Source organism: Callospermophilus lateralis, chromosome 10 (assembly GCF_048772815.1).
Source record: "Callospermophilus lateralis isolate mCalLat2 chromosome 10, mCalLat2.hap1, whole genome shotgun sequence".
Taxonomy (NCBI): domain Eukaryota; kingdom Metazoa; phylum Chordata; class Mammalia; order Rodentia; family Sciuridae; genus Callospermophilus; species Callospermophilus lateralis.
Genome location: NC_135314.1, coordinates 23,218,435 through 23,223,538, shown reverse-complemented (window position 1 = coordinate 23,223,538; position 5,104 = coordinate 23,218,435). Strand labels below are relative to the sequence as shown.

The 5,104-nt window shown below is 33.2% G+C and overlaps 1 non-coding gene across 1 annotated transcript; it reads left to right on the top strand.

Moving 5' to 3' along the window:
• Positions 1-2,899: 2,899 nt before the first annotated feature.
• Positions 2,900-3,006, top strand: LOC143409087 (U6 spliceosomal RNA). The gene has a single exon (XR_013092598.1). It is a non-coding gene; the product is annotated as a U6 spliceosomal RNA (small nuclear RNA).
• The last annotated feature ends 2,098 nt before the right edge of the window (positions 3,007-5,104 follow it).

Here is a 5,104-nt window from a genome sequence, read left to right as displayed (position 1 = left end):
TGCATGGGAGAGTTCTGATGAATATTCAAATGAGTCACAAAGAATCTTACAATCTATCTTCCCTTTGCAAAGAAACCCTGTTGAGTCCCATTTGTGAAATCACTAAGGGGTGTTAAAAGGAAGGAGGGCTTCCCTAGACCAAGGTCTCCCTGTGAATCTTTCAGTCCTTTCTAGACACACATTCTATTCTCTCCTTCTAACTGAATCAATAGCCTAAATTTTACATGATCTTGGGGAAGCTATTATTCCAAGGGATTTTGAAATCTGACATTCTAAAAGATTCAGTTTGGATTTTAGCCTTCCAAGCCTTATAGCTGGAGCAGTAATTTTCAATTCAGAAGCTGAACAGAGAGACCTAAGCACATATGTATGTAATATCAGAAGCGAATACTGCACCCAGGGTACTTAAACTTGATCATCTCTTGATCCTTGTCAGGGTTCCCTAGGTAAACAGAACCTGAAGCAAAGCTTATGTGTTAAAGCCCTGCATGAACCCAGAAAGGGAGAGATGTAGGAAAGGAAGGGAGAAAGCACTGCTGGAAGTATTACTGACCCACTAAAGATTTAGAGTAAGCAGAACTGTTTGTTCTGACCAGGATAAGACTTAATGGGAGCAATCTGAACTGCATTTCAGAATGATCAGTCTGAGGGGAGTAAGGAAGAATTTATCCTCTGGGTCCTCCAGCTTCACTTGGAGTGTTCTCCCCTAACCACAAACATAGATTACAAATTGGCCTCTCCAAAGTCACTGGGAATCCAGGACAGTATGCAGGCTCCTTGCTGTCAGTCATGCAGGCTTACTGTCATCATGCAGGCTCATTATCAATCAAATGATAAGTGGGTGATGTGTAATACATAAATCTGTGGTGCAGTGGAAATAATAGCATGGTTCTTTTTTCATAAAAACAATGCAAAACTTTGCTAAGGTTTCTCTGGGCAGAGAACAAAGCAAGGAAGCAATTAGTGTGAGGCTCAAACAAACAGATATCATGAGTTTTAAAGGGAGTAGCCACCTAGTCTTTCAGAGGAGCTTCCTTCTTGGCCATTGCAATTTAGAAGATCACATGTGATCATTTGAAAACAAACAGTATTGATCTAATATTCTCTAAGTATTGAATTTTAAAATTAAACAGATTTTTTTTTTCTTTAAACCAAGTTACTTCAATAACCAAACTTTCTTCCAATGTCCCAGGTCTTTGTTGCTCATAGTCACTGTGGTAGAGGACTAAAGTTCAGAAATTTTCCAAATTTAATTTTAAAAAATCACATAATCTTGATATGACATCATGTTTTAGTTTTTCACAAGCTGATACTGTTAAAAGTAATTTTAAATTGCCTTCCAAAATACAGAATTCAGAATGAGTTCATTGTAAATGCTTATTATGCTTAGTATTTATAGGTTTTTATGAAGTAACAATATTAGAATAAAATATAATGTATAACCAAATAGAAAAGTTTTTTTAAAGGGTAGCATAAGAATATGTACTCCCTTGTCTGATTCAAATACTGTGAAGCCAATACTTTGGAGCTCCATCTAAAATGAGCCATGTGGATTTGAAAGTAAATGACAACCCTTCCTTATTAATCTTCTTTTTCATGGCAGTTTTTGTACTTTGCATTTACTGCCTATTCATATTCTTTGATGAGAAATGCAGACTACAGCAATGTGTCTAATGTGTTGACTAAAAATAACCCTCCACTATATTTTAGACAGCTATAAAGGCTAGACTGTATTATCTTTTGGAAGATCAGAACAAAGACCCTTTCAGTTCAGGAAGAATGGGTGAAAATTGCTCTAATTAGTTAATTTTAATCTTTGAGAGGAATATAAATTGTCTACATATTATAAGTGGCCAATTTTTTCATGATTACTTTTTATTTCTAGGTATTGTACCCAACCACTTGGCTTGCCCCTAGTCAAATTTACTTTTCATCTTTCTCTTAAATTAGATCATGTACAAAATTTGCTGAGGTTTAAATATAAGTGACAATGAGCTCAGAATGTGTCATAAAACCTCCTTCCTTTACTTAACTTTTTGAGAACAACTTTAACTCCAGTTACTCAATACATATCAAATTCTTCCCAGTTGCTTCTTTCACTTATTCCCCATTTTTCTATAAATATGCTAAATCACTCACTCCTTTCATACCTCTTCATTTGCCCCCTGCCTCCACAAATCAATCCTACTTCAGTTTATTTGTTATGTTCTCTTTTGATTAATGCCATTATATTTTATTTAATTTCAAGATATCCTTCTGTATCCTGTCCTTCATTTTTGTTACCAAGAAGGCTTTTCTAAAATGCAAATCTTAGAATCTCTGTCTTTGCAAAATCCAGGCAATTATTCTTAAAGCACAATTGTTCATATTAATATTGTCTTCCAGTGTGATGGTCAATTTTATTCATCAGGTTAAGTGGGCCACAGTTTCCAGATACATGGACCAATGTTATTTTTGATATATTTGTGAAAGTATTTTGCATAGGGTTTATATTTAAATCAATGAACTTTAAGGAAGGAAAATTACTTCTATAATGTGGTTGAACCTTGTCCAATCAGTTGAAGGCCTGGGTAGAACAAAAGTTTGACCTCTTCTTCACAAGAGGAATTCTGTAGCAAATAGACAGGATTGAACTATATGTAGCTCATCACTGGGTCTCCAGCTTGCTGAGGCATAGTGAAAAGTTTGGCCTTGACAGACTATATAATGTAATGCCTTACACACACACACACAGTATTGTTTCTGTTTCTCTATAGAATACTGACTTCTACAACTGGGCACCTGTATTCTTTCCTAATCTCACCTCCAGCCCTGACCCCTATGTGTGACGTTTCTTCTAATCATGCTATTTTGAAGGTCTGTATTTATATACTAAATCATCTTCTTAAAAACAGAGTGAGTACTCACTTTGGCAGCACACATTCTAAGATTGGAATGATACAGAGAAGATTAGCATGGACCCTGCGCAAGGTTGACATGCAAATTCGTGAAGTGTTCCACATTTTTTTATTCTTTTATTTTTTAGGACTACTTTAATAAATTTAATCTCATTTCTGGACCCTTTTTGAGATTTACTAGTGAAAGCTAAAATAGATTTTTCTCCCTTATTTTCATCAAAAACTAAAAAAAAAAAAAAAAAAAAAAAAAAACAAAGATAGTAATGCAATCTCATAAATGTTCTGAATAGCAGTTGTCAAGATCCTTGAATTCTAATTTTAAATATCTGAGGATTAACATGTACAATAAAATATTTTGTTTAAAAAAAAACAGTGACTACATATGTTATGTAGTTAACTGTTCTGATAGTTTTTATTCAGTACTTGGCCTAGTCATTAAAATCAAAAATTATCACATTTGAAAAATTCATTTGCTCTTATAAATGATTGAGGTTTCTGTTTGCTTTCCTTTTAAATCCAATAGAAGTCAAAATACAAAAAGTACAAAATGGCAGCAGGAAGTAAAGGTGTACTGAAAACAATCTTCAGAGGGAAAACTAACAAATTTACACTTTTATAATATCAGACAATTTCTAATTCCTATCAACAATCCCCCTCATTTGTCAAGATGTCCTTCCATTCATAGCTAATGCTGTGGAACAAATATTACTTGGTAGAACCTGTGCCAGAACTGTACATCTAATTGCGGGTAAGATTTGGTCATTGATTGCAAGGGGTTTAAAGTCTAGTGGATAAGATAAACCACTATGTCGAGAGGAGAGTGATGACAGAAATCATGAAGGCTTCATAGTTTTACCTACAGAAGAGTTTGCAATTCTTTTAGTAGTGAGTGCTTGATGAATCTATTGAGGGAACAACTGAAGAGGTGTGATGGCCCAAATTCAATCAGCCTTTGCATTATAGGTAACCAGAGATGGCAAGATGAGGATGCTAACCAGAGTGTGGCATGCTGAAATAACTTAAGTTCTGGAAATTTAAAGGTATTCCAAATTGTATGTTATATTTAAGTTATTATAGAGATATTTCATGTCTACTTGATGCAATATTTTCACATGTGTTAAACCAATAGGCCTGAATGATCTGGCCCTCTTTACCTCATCGAAATAAACTCTTTCTGGGGAAGAGAAGGTGTAGAAGGGAATCAGGAATGAGTAGTGGTAGGAAAGACACAATCCCATTTTTGATCCATGGATCCTCTATTGTCTTTACAATAAACTGTAACAAAAAAGTACAAAATACATTTCTTCTTGGACAATAGATTTGATTATTTTAATTTAACTTATTCAAAGATTGATGACTAAATTTAAGACTCAGTGAATTATTTATAGGTTTTTAATATATTTTTCAATAAGCACTGAAATATTTAATACTTATTTTTAAATGTTTAACAAAATAAACTTAGCACTTACCAAAAAAAAAAAAAGTCATTGTTTCATCAAATTTTAATTTGTATCACTCATTGTGATTTAACTCTTGGTCTAGACAATAAAATGATCTTTTCACAGAATTCCCTATCCAACTCTGCAAAGTTATTAGGAAAATTGATAAGTTAACTGCCTGATATGAATCCAGCAGGAAAAAAAAAAGGAAAAAATTCATTTGCTTTTCATCTGCTCTCCCGGGTAGTTTCTTTTCATTGGTTGGTGAAGGTTTGGGTGAATCACATTAGATTTCATCATGTCATAGGACAATAAATTTTGTATTCTTTATTTTCTCTCTCTTCTCACATCTGGTATTTCCTTAGATGTGTTGATGATAAAATAGACAACCTCATCTCAAACCTGGAAGAAATGACAAAAACAAATTTTATTGTTGTGAAAAATTTCAAGTAGGAACATTATTTATGACGTATAAGGAGATAGAAAATAAATATGGAGAATAATATTTGATTTGTTTTAAACATTCCATCTTATATTTGTTCTGTATTTCAATCTGTTCAAATAAAAACCTGGATTATCATTCTAATTGATGAAATTCACAGACTGATATTTCAGTTAGATTTTCACACAAATATCACATTTACTGTAGATATTGAAAAGTGTCAGTCATATGTATTTTCTTGAAGTTGCTTGTTTTAGAGTGTTTAATAAGTTAATATTTTTTCCAAGAAAAATAAGGTTTGGCATAATCGACAATTTTAGATAGTA